Here is a 16,743-nt window from a genome sequence, read left to right as displayed (position 1 = left end):
CGTGTTTGGGACACGGCAGGGAGAGTTGGGAGGAAAACTATTTGCACATGACAGATTTCCAGACACTTTTTGCTGCTAGCGATACGTAATAGGTATTGAACATTTTGACATATCATGTATTTTTGTAACCCTAAAAGGGCTTCCTTGAAAGTTTAAACAAACTTGACTGAAACACAGGACAAAAACACTGGCACTAGAATGTTGAATGGCACCATATGCGTGAAATTTTATATTTCAGGGTCATGTGAGCTTTTAATGTTATCATATTAAACACTTAAGTCAAATTAAGCACACCTGCCATTGGTAGCACAGCCATAATTTTTAATGTTGGTAATATCAAAATTGGCTATTTGAAATCAAGTCATGCCAAGGTTTTGACACACTTGTCTTAAGGCGTTAATGAAACACTTCCAAACACTGATAAGATTCTCAGATATTTGTTGCATGAGTTTTGTTTCATTGTGTGTATTTATTTCAGTTATAAAGAACTTTTCAAAAAACATGTAAAATGGATTGAACTTGCTGAAGAGAAAGACTGAAACAATCACTGCAGCTTTTCTAATAGCTTATTGTATTAGTTTAGATGCCAGCCCTGCCTGTGCTGTGCACATTTTGATTTTATTAAAGTAAAAAGTTGAACTGCAACTAGAAAAGAAAAAAGAATTTGATATGATGCATAGATTGCATTACAACTAGGTAGACTTTCTAACATTCCTCTTCCCAACCAGGAAAACACTTCAGTTCTTGCTGCACATTGATGACAGCCAGTATTTTCTGAGAGTAGGTAGAACCATACTTTTCTGCTTTAGCTGCGACCACATGGGAAAAGGTAGGGGGAAATATTTAAAAATCTAAAAAGGGCAGAAGACAACTCTCTGTAGCTTATGCTCTGAATTTATCACCCACATCATTAAAAACTCAAGCTAAGTTAAGAATTTAGCAACAATTTCCTTTATACAATTTAGGTGTAAGCAGGAATTCCACGAAAACAAAACCTCAGTGCCTCGTCTCAGCTGACATCATTGTCTTCGGGTATCTATATATCTGGGACTTAAAATAATTAATACAGAGCAAAGATTAAATGGGAACTCTTGAGACCCTTCTATGTGGAAACTTTTTTTGTGTGTGACAGAGATAGAGGGACAGATAGGGACAGACAGACAGGAAAGGAGAGGGATGAGAAGCATCAATTTTTAGTTGCAGCACCTTAGTTGTTCATTGATTGCTTTCTCATATGTGCCTTGATGGGGGGGGGGGGAACTACCGCAGACCGAGTGACCCTTGCTCAAGCCAGAGACCTTGGGCTCAAGCTGGTGAGCCTTGCTCATACCAAAACCAAGTGAACCCAAGCTCAAATTGGCAAGCTCCGGGTTTTGAACCTGGGTCCTCTGTGTCCCAGTCTGATGCTCTATCCACTGCGCCACCACCTGGTCAGGCTTTGTGGAAACATTTTTTAAGTCACCACTGACAAAGAGTTTGTACCAGTTCATCACTGAGAAAGAACTGAGAGGATATCTTTCCTGTAGATAGCTATATATCCTTATGTGAATGTCAATTTGGGTGCTTTCTATTGGCTTTCACAGCATTCAGCTGAATAATTTCAAAGAGCAATTGTTTTCATGTAAAAAATCTAAATAGTTCTATCATTTTGGCAACTCTAATATATTTATATAAATATTTATTGAGCCACTCCCAAGTACTTGCACAAGTGGAGAAAAAAGTTTGTTTGCTTCGTTTTTGTAAAAAAGCCATTTTTTTGTACTTCTTGCAGATACTTTTCTGGCATATAAGTGTCAGTTGTTATTATTAAAAACTGTTCTGAAGGACTGTGAAAATTATTTAAAGACCAGTATCTGTTAGAGGAGCAAAGGCTAGGAAATTAGTAGGAAGTGATTCGCAAAGAGTTTTGGGTTCTTTCTTTTGAAATAAAGAGAGAGATTTCAATCATTAAGTATTAAAAATAAAAAAATAACTATAAATTGTCAAGAAATAAAACAGCTTATGACATGTTACCATATCAGATCTCTTATTCTCTTTGTGTATTTTTATTTATTTTTAATATGCATAAGGTACCTCTCTCCACTCTCCACATATTATTCATTCTCACTTCCCTTCTGTCCAGTGAGTAACCTCTATTATACCTTCCAGGGATGCTTCTGAAAAAACTCTTAGTCACACAATTTTCTTGGCTTTAGTGTTCTCGATAAAAATAAGAGATTACTATATCTACCTATATAACAATCTAGGCTTATAGTAAGAATTAAATAGCTAACACATGTAAAATGCTTACAGCAATGTTTGAAACATATTTTATTGTCAAAAAATTTAGTTACCTAGTAGGTTGTTAGCTACCAAGAATAGTATTTACAAAATATATATTATATATATTATTCTTTAAATGTGTTTTAAGTTAGATTAGGTTGAGCGCTACAGAATGGCTGAGAGCTGATCTTATTTGATCAATAAAAAAGAGCAATTTTATATAATTCAACCTACTCTACAATGGTTTCATTTGTGTATGTATTTGCATTGCATATAACTTTTCAAATGATAATCATTTTTGAAATAAATTATTATATCTGCATTATTAATATTTATTGCTTGACAGAATTCTATTTTATCATCAAACAGGCATTTATTTAGGCTCTTTTGACCGAGGCTTACTATGTTGCTTCCATATTTGCAGCATTATAAATGGTGTGGGAACATACATGTCTGTATATGCTTCCTGAACCGTAAGTTAGTTCATATAAACTAAAACCTAAAAGTGGAATTCTTAGGTTGAATGGTATGCACATCTTTCACATGAATAACAATGGGCAAATGATTTGCCAGTGTGGTAGAACCAATCTACATCTTTAGGGATGTGTTGGTAGCTCCCATCCTCAAAAACAGGAGGGTTATCTCTTTTGCAAACCAAGTAACTCTGAGTTAGTCCACTTTGTGTTTGCATTTCCCTGCTTGCTAGTGAGCTCGAATAGACTTTTATAAATTTATCTTCCATTTGGGTTTTTCCTCAATGAATATTTTGTTTCATTGAAGTTTAAATTAGGATTATTTTTATTTACCTGTCTACAGGTTCTCGAATTCTTTCTTTGATTATGTTGAATCTACTGATAAGCCTGTCAGAATTATGCTATACTTTGTTATTTAAATCTGGTGTTTTCACTGTGTTTGTTTTAATAGTTTCAATCTCTCTGTTGAAATTATGCATTTCATTTAGCATGTTTTCCAGCTTTCTTATTAGAAATTTTAACATTTTAATCATAATGACTTTCAATAGCAGAAATAGGCGGGTATAGTTTTTATAATCCCTTTGATTTTTGGTTGTATTTATTCTTGCCTTTTTGAAAACCAGTCATTTTAAGTAGGACAGTAGAGACTGAGGTAAGTGTGACTTATACTTAGAAATAGGCATACCTGTCTTTGTGCTAGACCTTTGGTAGGCCTTTGGTATGGGACTGGAACTACTCTAGGAGTTGGGGTGAGTTACAAGTCTGTGGTTTCTGTAATGACTTTCAGTTGACAGGCTCCAAAACCCTTTAGGAGTTCTTTGTGTTTAGGGTGGGGGCTGGTTTGTCAGAAGGATTTTTTTCAGTGGCTTCTTTATCCTCAGATTTAGGCCACCCATTTGAACTATGCTTCAGAGAGGTTATTTCTCTTGTATTTGACTTGCTTGACGTTTGTTCTTCAGTGGCTGGGAGTGGGAGATGTTTTTATCTGTCTGATTATGCTTCAGTCTTAGACCATCATCATATCCTACATCTCAGGGGTGTGAGCTTCCCAGGGCCCCTGCTCCTCTGTGGCACATGCCTGACATCAGCACATATCCCTGCCCCTCTCAGGGGTGTGACCACCCAGGGCCCCTGCTCCTCTGTGGCACATGCCTGACATCAGCACATATCCCTGCTCCTCTCAGGGGTGTGACCACCCAGGGCCCCTGCTTCTCTGTGGCACATGCCTGACATCAGCACATATCCCTGCCCCTCTCAGGGGTGTGACCACCCAGGGCCCCTGCTCCTCTGTGTCACATGCCTGACATCAGCACATATCCCTGCCCCTCTCAGGGGTGTGACCATCCAGGGCCCCTGCTCCTCTGTGGCACATGCCTGACATCAGCCCATATCCCTGCCCCTCTCAGGGGTGTGACCACCCAGGGCCCCTGCTCCTCTGTGGCACATGCCTGACATCAGCATATATCCCTGCCCCTCTCAGAGGTGTGAGCATCCCAGGGCCCCTGCTCCTCTGTGGCACATGCCTGACATCAGCACATATTCCTGCCCCTCTCAGGGGTGTGACCACCCAGGGCCCCTGCTCCTCTGCTGGCACATGCCTGACATCAGCATGTATTCCTGCTCCTCTCAGGGGCAGAGAGCAGTCCCTGGGCCCCCAACCCCACCCCCTTTTCCTGCTGCAGTAGGTCCTCACCAATGCCCTACTCTGACCATGTCTGTCACTTATTTGACGAGTGAGGCCCTTGTTTTATAGGAGACTTAGGGAAGAAGAATCCCAATGGAAGTAATTTCATGCCTTCATACGGTGGCTGTTTACTTCTCTAAGGTATGCAATATTAAAAACAAGACAAAACAAAAACCAAAAGAAAAATAGAAAAACTTTCTTTGAACTTTTCTAATCACTGTAGTGTCTTGGGTCCATGTAGAAAAGCCTGCGAGAGCATGTGGACCCCTATGTCTGCCACTCCTGTCGGCGTCACCCCCTTGCTGGTGTCCACGTAGAATTCATGAATATGCCTTCCTGAACTATTCTTACACTGTTCCCTCATTCTCCCCAAATAAGCCAGAACTTATGGGCCATCTTTCCTGCAGGGACCTGTCTTGTCTTCCATCTTAGGCCAGTTCATTGCCCACAACCTCAGCTCTCTAATGAGTTCAAGACAAAGCATGAAGCTGTTATGTGCCCCGCATTTCATTGTTGTTTTAGTACAACATTCCTTTCAGCTCCCCACATCCCTGATTGAGAACTTGAATAAAACTAATTTCAGATCACAAACTACTCCCATGTATGACCCTAAAGAAAGAGTTTGGTTACTGAGGACTTGCTTAAGTCATAAAAAGGATTGCCAATTGCAGAAAATTGGGACCTCATTGACTATAGTAGCCATTAAGACCAAGGAACTCTTTTATTTTCCTCCCAGACTGGCTTCTAAAGGCTTTGTACGGCTTTTAGACTGTCCAGAGTGAGTAATTTACTGCCTATAATAGTTCATGTCTTAGTTAATGCACATATACTTATTGATTAAATAGTAATTTACTTTAGGAAATAAAAGTTCTTTTTGAGCTACAATGGTATGTAAATAGAAAGAATTGATCTTTGAGTTCCACTCACCTTTACTATCAGCCAAAGGCCATCCATGTGTTGAATAACAATAGAATCAAAAGGATATGTAAGGTCACCAAGGCCCTGGTAAAGAACTTATAAAAAGTACCTTAAGAGCCTGACCATGTGGTGGTGCAGTGGATGGAGTGTTGGACAGGGACACAGAGGACCCAGGTTTGAAACCCCGAGGTCGTCAGCTTGAGCATGGTTTGAGCAAGACTCATTAGCTTGAGCCAAGGGTGGCTGGCTTGAGCAAGGGGTCACTCAGTCTCTGTAGCCTCCCCGGCCCCCATCAAGGCATGTGTTAGAGCGCAATCAATGAACAACTAAGGTTCTACAACAAAGAGTTGATGCTTCTTTTCTCTCCCTTCCTGTCTGTCTGTCCCTATCTGTCTCTCTCTCTATTTCTCTGTCTCTGTCACACACACACACACACACACACACACACACACACACACACACACACACATACCATGAGAAAGTACCTCGGTAAATTCGAAAGCATAAATGCCCTGGTATATTGTTGACATTGCCTAGAGAAGGCACAGAGATATGGCTTATCTTGATCTAAAAGGACTATAAAGAAGGCAGAATACCAATGTATGACTGTACATTCTATAGCCTCTTGTAACACCAAATATACACTTGATTGTAGCCAAAAGGCCGAAGTGATTGTGACCCGAAATATAAAACTGTGGTACCACAGGGAATTTGGGGATAAGTATTGTATTTGTGGTCCTATTACAATAACTGGTACAGGTATGATGTATCTTTTCTATACAATATATTAGGTTTTCATTTTTTGATTTAGTCTTTTTTAGTTCAAGCTTTGAGAGCATTGTGAAAGCTCTGGTAGAGGTTTGGATGGGTCTATCTGAATCTTCATGGGTTCAGCCTCAATAATTTTGCCAGTATCAGTGGACATTTTAGTGCCCTGAGATTCCAGGTCTTTGTGAAGATCAATAGTTGGGGTTTAATTTAGATACGTGAATACTAGTAAGTCAGTGTCAAAATTATCTATGAACTTATTATGAATAGGAGAGTCCTGTGAAGGATTTCAAGAAGGAGGCTGTCAAGAAAACATTGAGTTTGGCAAATTGCACAGTATGCCCCTCTCTGCAAAGTTAGCAGCTGTCCCAAGGAGGAAAGACTATTATCAGTGAAACGAGTGTCTGAGGGTCCTTGGAAACACCTATCACCTAGGCAGATTGTTGACTTTGAAACAGAGGTTACACAATACAAAACTTTATGCTTGGTATTGTAGTATCAGTATCAATCAAAGTTTTGCAAGGTTGTTTAATATTTGGATAAGTTTTTGTTTTCTTGTAAGCTTAAAAATAAAAATATAAATTTGAGCATTTGATCCCCACTTAGGTCATTATTGATTGCCTACTTTATTATTATTTTCTTAGTTATCATCGGACTATTGTATTTCTTTTTTAAGTAACATTGAACAATTTTTCCCCCCAGTGTCATCTCTGTTTATGGTATTTGCATTAGTGTCCCAAGGAGAGATTTTCTTTTGTGCTCCTTAATGACTGGGCTGGGAACACATTGCTTTATTGGTAAGGACAACAGCTTATTCTAGGTCATTTTCTACTTTTGCTCTAAGTCCTCATAAAAATATTCAGTGAAGAGAAGATTTGACAATGGGACTACTTCCCATCTGAGTTTGCTTGCATATGAAATCTTCTATTCCTGGTTAAAACTTTTAACCATAACAAAAAAAAAGGTAAGACAAGAGCCACGTTTACATTTCTTTTAGGATTGACTCCTGAGTAATATCTAAAGTTGTTAAGAGCTTATACTTAATTTCTTCAACGGTCTTATCTTTTTCTGCTTCTAGTATTTGATTAGAGTAAATTTATTTTCATCAGAAAGGCTTTGGAGATAGTTATCAAACACCTTGTTCTATATCGAAAGCTTTGTCTAAACCCCTCTGGCTTTCTATGCAATTTGGACCTCCCTCCCGAGTTTTTTTTTTTTCCAACTCTGCCTTTTCTATACCAAGTTATGCATATGAGATTGTTTCTATTATGAACTAATTGGTATAGCACTGGGAACCCTGCCATAATGAATAAGTGAAAAGTATTTATCTTAATCTCTAGAGAAAATAAAAAAAAATACAATTGATGGAGTGGGAAAAAGGAAAGGAGGAATAAGAGAGACAAAAACAGATACATAGGAACATACAGGAAACAAGACAGAAGACTTAAACACATCAGTGTTTATGGTAAATGTAAGTAGATTAAGTGCCCTAGTTCAAAGGCAGATCCTGGCAGTCTTGAGAGAAATGCAAGACTAAGTTATATGATGTTTGTAAGAGATGCACACTTTGCTTGCAAAGATACAGAAATTTGAAAGTATGCAACTGGAAAAAGACATTTTACACAAATGCAAATATGAAAGTTGGTATACAATGAAAATGTCAGAGATAAGGAGTAACAGTTCATAATGAAAAAATAATCCATAAGAAGACATAATTTTTAGAATTTGTAGCAGTTTTGCCCTTTAATTTATCTCACTTTTATCTTGATTTCTTACTGTTTCCTTAATCCTCTAATCAAAATCCTATACACTTAAGAACAGTCTCAAAGTTCTATTCTTTCATGCACTTGGGACCCTAATTATTTGTTTTAAGTTTCAATTTTATTTTATTTTTGTTTTGTTTCATGCCTACTGATTTCCTACTTATGATCAATAAAGTTTTTTATTTATCAGCAATATTTTTGTCATCCTGCTGAAGACAGATTTGTTCTGGTACTGGCTCCATTAGGACTCTCAGGTCAACTTCACTGTTCTACCTCTCAGGAATCCAATTAATTATTTCTCTCTTTCCCTGTGGTCACTGAAGGCCACGTCATGGCTTATCCAATTGGATAACTACTTTCGCCCAGTTGACTCTGTGGTCCCCGTCCCATCAGTATAACTCTGAATATGATCAACTAAGCACACACATATACCCACATAGTGACAATATAGAAGGCATGGGACTAAACTTGTGGTATTCAAATTTTAAAACAGGGAAGGTGGAAATAAACAAGACAAGGGAGAGGGAAAAAACAAGAGAAGTGCCATTCTCTATCTGAGATGGACTCTTCCACGCATGGCCCTCCATCTCACGGCATTATTCCTTCTCAGGAAACCTGCATGCAATGTTAACTATTCTTTCTCAGGTCAGCCGCCTCTTCTCCTCTACTTAGCATTCTTTGTTAATATATAAATAAGCTTAAATTTTCCCCAACATTACTTTCACAGAACAGGAATGCTAACAGTTGACCACAGATCTGAATGGTAAGCTAGAATATGCTCAGCCCTTGACCAGAAACCTTGCAGTGGGAGGAAATGTTACTCATTTCAAAGAATTGAAGTAAGGTAGCGTGGCTGGAACCAGGGAAATCAAGGGAATAACTGATGTTCTACAAAATTGGAGAAATCTATACAAGATAGATCATCAAAGAGAAATGTGTGTTATGAATTTTGTTCTTTGTTCTAATGGAAGAAAAAACAAAAAGGCATGAAAGTATTTTAAGGAGGTTTGGATGATCCCGCTAGAATTTCAAAATCATGTTAAAATATGGGAGATTTCAAAACAGATCCCTTATGGTATATTCTCTGCATAGTTTCTTTACCATGTTGTATGAGTTTCCTACTGCTGCTATAACAACTTAGCACTGATTTAGTGGCTTAAAATAACACATACTGATTATTTTACAATTCTTGTGGTTCAGAAAAGACTAAAATTGGTTTCACTGAGCTCAAACCAAAATATCAACAGAGCTGTGCTCTCTCTGAAGGCGCTTGAGGAGAATCTGTTTCCTTATCTTTTCCAGCTCTTGATGTTGTCTGCATTCCTTGGCTCATGGACCCATCCTCTATCCTCAAGTCTGTCCTTAATTCTGACCCTTTGCTTTCCACATTACATCTTTTCCTCTGACTCTGCACCTCCAGCCTCCTTCTTTTAAGGACTTCTAATGATTATATAAGGTATATATGAAGACGACCATCTCAAGAGCCTTAACTATCACATGTGCAAAGTCTCTTTTTTTCCTGTAAGGTAACATGTTCACAAGTTCTAGGAATTAGTATGTGGACTTTTTTTTTTATAAGGAAGGGGCATGTTTTCCTCCCTACTATATTTTTCTTTTATCACAGGTTTTATCATAGTTTATAATTATAGGGTTTTAAGAGTATAACATTTATGTCCTCCTCTGACTGATAAACAGCAGAGGACACGGTTTTTATCATTGTATTCCCAGCACTTACTAGCATAGTGTCTGCCTCTAAATAGGTGCTTAGTAACCACAGATTGAATAAATAAATGAATAGTGTCTCATGTTAAGATTAGTTTATCCTGGAAGCAATGAATATTTTTGCTCAGATATTTCTATAAATCCCTACAGAGTGTTATTTAATCACACCAGGATATTTGTACTTGACTTTACTTAGTTAAATCCAATGTTTACTACAATCTAAATTCAAGTAATAACATGTGGCAATATTGATTATCTATTTTGCGGATTTTTGCTTCTGGCTCTAAGCTACTGGGCAATAGAACTAATTGCCCAGTTAAACTATTCCTGCAATATTCTGTGTTATAAAAATGGCATGAACTGCAACTATTATTCTGGCTCTCTGCGGCTAAACCAAGTGTTCCATGGTCTGTAAATTATATAGTTCAATTGTAGGCATGGCAGAAATTGCTAGCTTGCCAATTTCTAACACAAAATACATTTTTCTGATGCCAGAGAGCTGATTCAGAATCACAACATTAAATTGAATGTTTGTTGATTTGGCTTAAAGCACCATGCCAACATAAACATTTCTGGAATATAATCTATATTTCTAATCTTTGCATGTAAGAAGTGTGAAATTCATCACCATCTTTCCTGTTCTTCTCACCTCCATATCTGATCAGTCATCCGGTCCTCTGAAACGTCTCTCACACTATTTCATTCTCTAGATCCTTCCTTTTGGGTTATATTCTGATTACCTCCTACCAAAATATTGCAATAGTTTACAGACTGGCTTCCTAAATTCTTGAGGTGCCTTATTATATAACCTTTCTTTCCTTAGATAATGTAGGTTGATTTTCCCCCCTCTTTATGAAAATGTCATTTATGGAAGAGAAGATTTATCACCTTTACTTAAAAAAGATACTTTTAAAAATCAGGAAAACCTTTTAGGTCAAATAGAAGTAGACTGCAGTTTGCAGTGGCCTCAGCTGACTCATACCTTCTCAAAAAGCACCACCTTGTCTTTTTAGTTTAAGTGATAGGAAACACCAAACTTTGATGCAGATGAAGGAGAACATGAATGTGTGCGCCTATACATTGAACTGTTTAAAACGGGACCTTCGGTCTACCATGTTCAACCCCCTTTTTCCTTTTGTTTCTCTGTAGCACTTCCTGAGTAGTGTTTATAAAGTACAATGATTTTATACAGCCCTTTAAAAAGCCCTTCAGTGGATTAATGGGTTTGGGAAGTAATTCAAGCTCTTTCTTTCTTTCCTTTTTTTTTTTGAAGCGAGAGGAGTGGAGATGGAGAGACAGACTCCACATGTGCCCTGACTGGGGTCCTGTGCTATCCTCAGTGCCTGGGGCTGATGCTTGATCAAGCTGAGCCACTGGCTGCGGGAGGAGAAGAGGGAGAGAAGAGAGAGAGGAGGGGAAGAGAAACAGATGGTCGCTTTTCATGTGTGCCCTAAATTCTTGAAAGATGTTAGTTTTCCCATGGAGGGATCAATTTATCTCCTTGTTTTGGTGCAGGTGAATTTACTAGAGCTTTCTGCCTTCTAAAGCAAGAGAAGTTAATTTCCTTGGAATCAAAATCCCCGTTGACACCCTTGTTAGCATGAGTATTTCAGATGTTTCTCCCACAAATGCTCGCTTCTCGTATAAAATGTCTTGCTTGTTCAAAACTGAGGAATTTTAATGAATAGTCAAGATTGAAAATATTTTCACAGAAGCATTTCAAATATTGAACAGAATTAAGGAAATTTAACAGTTTTTCAGTTTCTGAGATCTGCATTTTTCTCGGTATTCAGGCCTAACAACAAGAAAAAAATACACACACACACACACACACACACACACACATATTGTCTTAAACATACACAGCAAATGTATTACAGGAAAAGCACACCTAAACTTAGAATCAAAAGTCTCCGTTTGAATCCAAAGCCCTCTTTCAATAGATTGTGTAATTCTAGTCTATTGTTTATCTACTGATTCTCAGTTTTCTTGTCTGTAAAATGGTTGATAATGATGCGATTGTGATAAAATTGAATGTATTTTAAAACACTTTTTAAAATCTGGTGACCTACAGAAGTGCTAGTTAGTATTATAGCACTTGTAGAATATTCATAAAATGTCCCAAAATTCAAACTATTACAGAACAGGGCTGATGCATTATTGTTTGCTAGTCATTCTAAGTATTGAACACTCAGGCCATACTGATTATTAAATACATTTAATAGCAAATTTGTTATAGTGTGTTCTCTTTCCTGTTATGCTTACAAATGTTCAGTTAGAGGTAACTGAATATTACTTCTCTTCAAGATAAAGATTTTGAAGTTCTTTTGAGTTTGATTACTATAAATTAAATGAACTGCATTTAAGGAGTCTTCAAAATTGTGTGGGTAGTAGGCAGAAGTTCATTGTATTTATAGTAAGCCATAAAGAGTAAATGGGGTATGTCAAACCTCTTTTAATCTGTGAGGAGCTATACAAAAAATGTGTGTGTGTGTGTGTGTGTATAAATATAAGGTCTACCGGAAAGTTCTGTCCATTTTTGGAATCAAGCAAAATACAAATTCTTCTGACTTAATTCATGTAGCACCCATCTTGAATATTTCCACACCAATCCTATCTTCCAAATGTGGTCCAAAATGGTTTGCTGAGCTGAATTAAGCCTTTCTGTGATCTCCGATGTTGTCAGAAAAGGATCTTGCTCCAACATGGTCTTAACAACATCGTCATCCATCAAAGATGGTCGCCCAGAATGTGGCTTATCAGAAAGGTCGAAATTGCTTGTTTCAAATTTTTCAAACCATCTTCTGCATGTCCTATCAGAAACTGTACCTTCACCAAACACTTTCAATAAATTTCGACATGCTTCTGTAGCATTTCTTCCTTGTTGAAATTTGTATACAATACAGTGGCGTAAATGAACTTTATCAGTAGCCATATATACACTATCGCTTCACACATAAGACTAACGTGAATCATACCTGACCTGTGGTGGCGCAGTTGATAAAGTGTTGACCTGAAATGCTGAGGTTGCCAGTTCAAAACCCTGGGCTTGCCCGGTCAAGGCACATATGGGAGTTGAAGCATCCTGCTCCTCACCCCTTCTCTCTCTCTCTCTCTCTCTCTCTCTCTTTCTCAACTCTAAAATGAATAAATAAATAAAAATAATAAAAAAAGAAAAGTAAAAAAAAGACTATCATGAATCAACTTTGTTTTAGTTAAATTGCTACATCAGTATGTATACATTAAGTGATAAAAATAGAGAGGCACACATGCGCCAAATAAACATGTGCTTACATGTCAAAACTTGTTGTGATAGAAATGGACAGAACTTTTCAGTAGACCATATGTGTGTGTGTGTGTGTGTGTGTGTGTGTGTATTAGGCGAATGTAAATTTCTGTACAAAAATGCTTATTTTAACTTATATAACATTAGCTATAATATATCTTTATTTTTTATTGATGATCTGTTAACAGTGATTTTTTTTTTTAGCCAGTTATATTCAAGGAAATATCTCTAAGTAGTTGTTTTAGGTGGTTAACACTATCAATACAAAACCTACCATGAGCTAAGATTTCACTAAGATTTCTCTACACTGCTGATGGGGCATGTGATTGAAATACAACATGAATGGCCTACTGAAAAAGGGGTCTATGACTTCAGGAAAGAAAAATTCAAGCCTCTGGTTTTGAAGTGCCTGTGCAGACAGAGTTGACTGTGTGGAACATGTAAAGACAAAACGTTCTGCTTTTCTTCTTTTCCACATGATAGGAGGGGAGACAGAGAGACAGACTTCTGTATGCACCCCGACTGGGATCCACCTGGCTACCCCCATCTGGGGCTGATGCTCTGCCCATCTGGGGCCATGACCACAACCAAGCTACTGTTAGTGCCTGGGGCTGAGGTTCCATGGAGCCATCCTCAGCACCCAGGGCCAATGCACTCTAACCAGTAGAGCCATGGCTGCAGGAGGGGAAGAGATAGATAGATAGATAGATAGATAGATAGATAGATAGATAGATAGATAGAGAAGTGAGAGGGGGTTGGAGGTGCAGATGGTGGAGAAGCAGATGGTTGCTTCTCTTGTGTGCGCTGACCGGGAATCGAACCTGGATGACACTGAACCACTGAGCCAACTGGTCAAGGCCAAGACTAAACTTTGTAAAGGTTTGTTTAATTGCCATGCCCAGATAATGTATTTTAACAACTTAAAATATTTTTAGTTTCATAAATGGTTGCGTACATGCTGGAATAAGCTAGACTCTTTCTTTCCATTTTATTTTGGTGTGATTTGTACATTCTTTTTTGGTCCTAAATAACTAGTTATATTTTTTATCATGTTATAGATTTAGTTAAAACTTTATTCATCATTTAATCTGTAAAACTGGATAAAATAATTTTTATAACTGGTCCATAAGCCTAGAAAAGTTCAAAGCACAGCAGAATAATCAGTGGAGGTAGAGACTGAAGAAAACTTCCCACTGTAATCACTCTCGGAGTAAGAAGTTAGAAAAACATGATCTTAAATAGGGTTTGATGTGGGATTTAGTGTCCTGCCAATATGCTGGACAATGAAATACACTGTATACATGTCATTTTATCTAGTTATCACTATGCCTTGTAGGGTTGTCTAGTTAGCTTCAGTTTTAGATGAGAAAAGTTTGAAAATACAAGACATTTATCTAAAATCTCACAGATATAAGTGGTAGTGTCACTTCCTGCTATTCATTGACCCTCATGAGATTTAGATTATGTGGCCCATTATCATAAACAATATCTTGCAAATCCAGTATGTGCAATTCTATTTCTTTCCCTTTGATTCCACTCCAACTGGACAAACCTAACACTTTATTCAATCCTACATTTGAACAACTGAATTTCTAAACAAAATGGAGAAGTTTGGATCACTCTAAACAACAATTCCTTAGAGCCATGATGCTATAAATTCTGAGACACTCACATGTGGGATATAAAACTGAAAGCAACAAATGAACAGACAAGAGAAACAAAAACTCACACACACAGACAACAGTATGGTGGTTATCAGAAGAAAGGGTATGTATGGGTAGCGAAGAGTAAAGGGGGTCAAATGTAGGTGACAGAAGATGAGTTGAGTGTGAGTGGCAGGTACACAGTGCAATGTACATATTCTGTATCATAGAATTGTACTCTTGAAACCTCTAGAATCTTATTCAGTAATGTTACCCCAATTCATTTAATTAAAAAAGAAAACAGAAGATGATAAACCCTTTAGAATGGGTGTCGAATGAACTGGTCTACTGTATCCAGCATAAATGTAGTTGGCATTTTTAGGTTCATAATGAAAGGTATGCTCTGCTTCCCATCACGACCTAAGAAGGTAGAACAGTGTTTCCTGAGCCCAGGGATCAGGCTCAAACACCAGAAAGATCCGAAATGATCAATGATCCCTCAGGTGAGGGAGGAACCACCTAGTGAGCAAGGTTTCAGGGAGAACAGAACAACGCAGTCATCAAGATCAATCACCGTATGATGTCCATTTAAAAAACGAAATTAATGCAGATCAATCCATAATAGACTACAGGTAAGAATTTTAAATAAAAGATTGGTGTTTATAGCATCTGAGCCCTATTGGAGGCTGAGACAAAGGAAACGTCAACAATACTGATGCCATCGTTACTCTTGTGCCTGAGCCGGGCACCTCACCCACCTTGTGTCCCATCTCTGAACTGGGTACTCCTGCCCTAACTCACATAGTTTTAAAAATGGTTGCCAGCTCCTCTGTGGCTATTTATCACCAGCTTTTCCACTGCAGTAGAAAGAATTTTCCCTTTTTGGGCAAATATACACAAGTCCCTAAGAAATATGTATGGCTGGGCAAAAGTAGATTTACAATTATAATACAAATAAATAATACAATCATTAATAAATGAGAATAAACTGTTTTGTGTACTTACGACTGTAGTTGCACTTTTGCCCACCTGTGTTCTGATGGATTCTGCTTGAGCCATGGCCGCTCTGTGAACCAAGCACTTAGACTAGAGAAATGGGGAAACACTGAGTAGCCAACCGCCTTTGGGCACAAGACTCACAGCCTCATCTGGGACTCTCAGAGGGGAGGAGAAAGTCCCCAAAGGAAGAAGAAGAAAAATGTAAATGCGTAGTAGATGGACCTTGATAACATTATACTGAGTGAAATAAGTAAATCAGAAACAACTAAGAACTATATGATTCCATACACAGGTGTGACATAAAAATGAGACTTGGGGACATGGACAAGAGCGTGGTGGTTGCCATGGGGGGCGGGGGAAAACAGGAGGGATGGAGGGGAGGGGCACGAAGGAAACCAGATAGAGAGTGACGGATGACAATTTGACTTTGGGTGATGGATATACAACATAATCAAATGTCAAAATAACCTGGAGATGTTTTCTCTGAATCTGTGTACCCTAATTAATCAATGTCACCCCATTAAAATTAATAATAAAGAGAAAAGGAAGAAAAGCGTAGTGGGCAGACAAAGCTGTAACACTGTGACATGACAGTTTAATGTGTTCCGATCGCTCTAAGAATCTCTGTCCTGACCTCTTTCTTCACTTCCATTCTCGCCCGCTACTCTCCACTCTATAGAGTATCCAGGTCAACCTTGAAAATGCAAACCTGATGGTGTGTCTCAGCTCACAACCCCTTGACAACGTCTTGCTGTGCTTGGAGTATAATAGCCAGTCTTTGCATGACCTACTAAACTCCGCATGACCTGGCTGCAGCCCGACTTCTCCGATTTTATTTTATCCCACACTCCCTCTTACTCATGAGGCTCCAACTCCCCTGCCTTTACAACATCCTCATACACTGACTTCATATTTCAGGGAATGCACAGGCGCGCCTCCTCTGGGCAACTACACATTCTTCACATCTGAGTGTAAATGTCATCCAAGGCATTCTTGATGTACTAATTTAAACTTCTGTTATTTTTCTCTCACTTTTATTTTATAAGTACGTAAGTGGGGAGGGGGATTATTGCTTGATACCCCTTCCATCCCCAGCCCTGCTAGACTCTGAGAACAATACAGGCTGGCACACAACTCTTTTGTTCAAATCTCTTTCCCCAACCTTGTCCAACCTTGTCCCATGGCTGACACATATCTGATGATTAGTCAAACTAGAGCCCGCACT

This window comes from Saccopteryx bilineata, chromosome 2 (genome assembly GCF_036850765.1).
Source record: "Saccopteryx bilineata isolate mSacBil1 chromosome 2, mSacBil1_pri_phased_curated, whole genome shotgun sequence".
In the NCBI taxonomy this organism is placed as follows: Eukaryota; Metazoa; Chordata; class Mammalia; order Chiroptera; family Emballonuridae; genus Saccopteryx; species Saccopteryx bilineata.
This window is presented reverse-complemented; position numbering follows the sequence as displayed.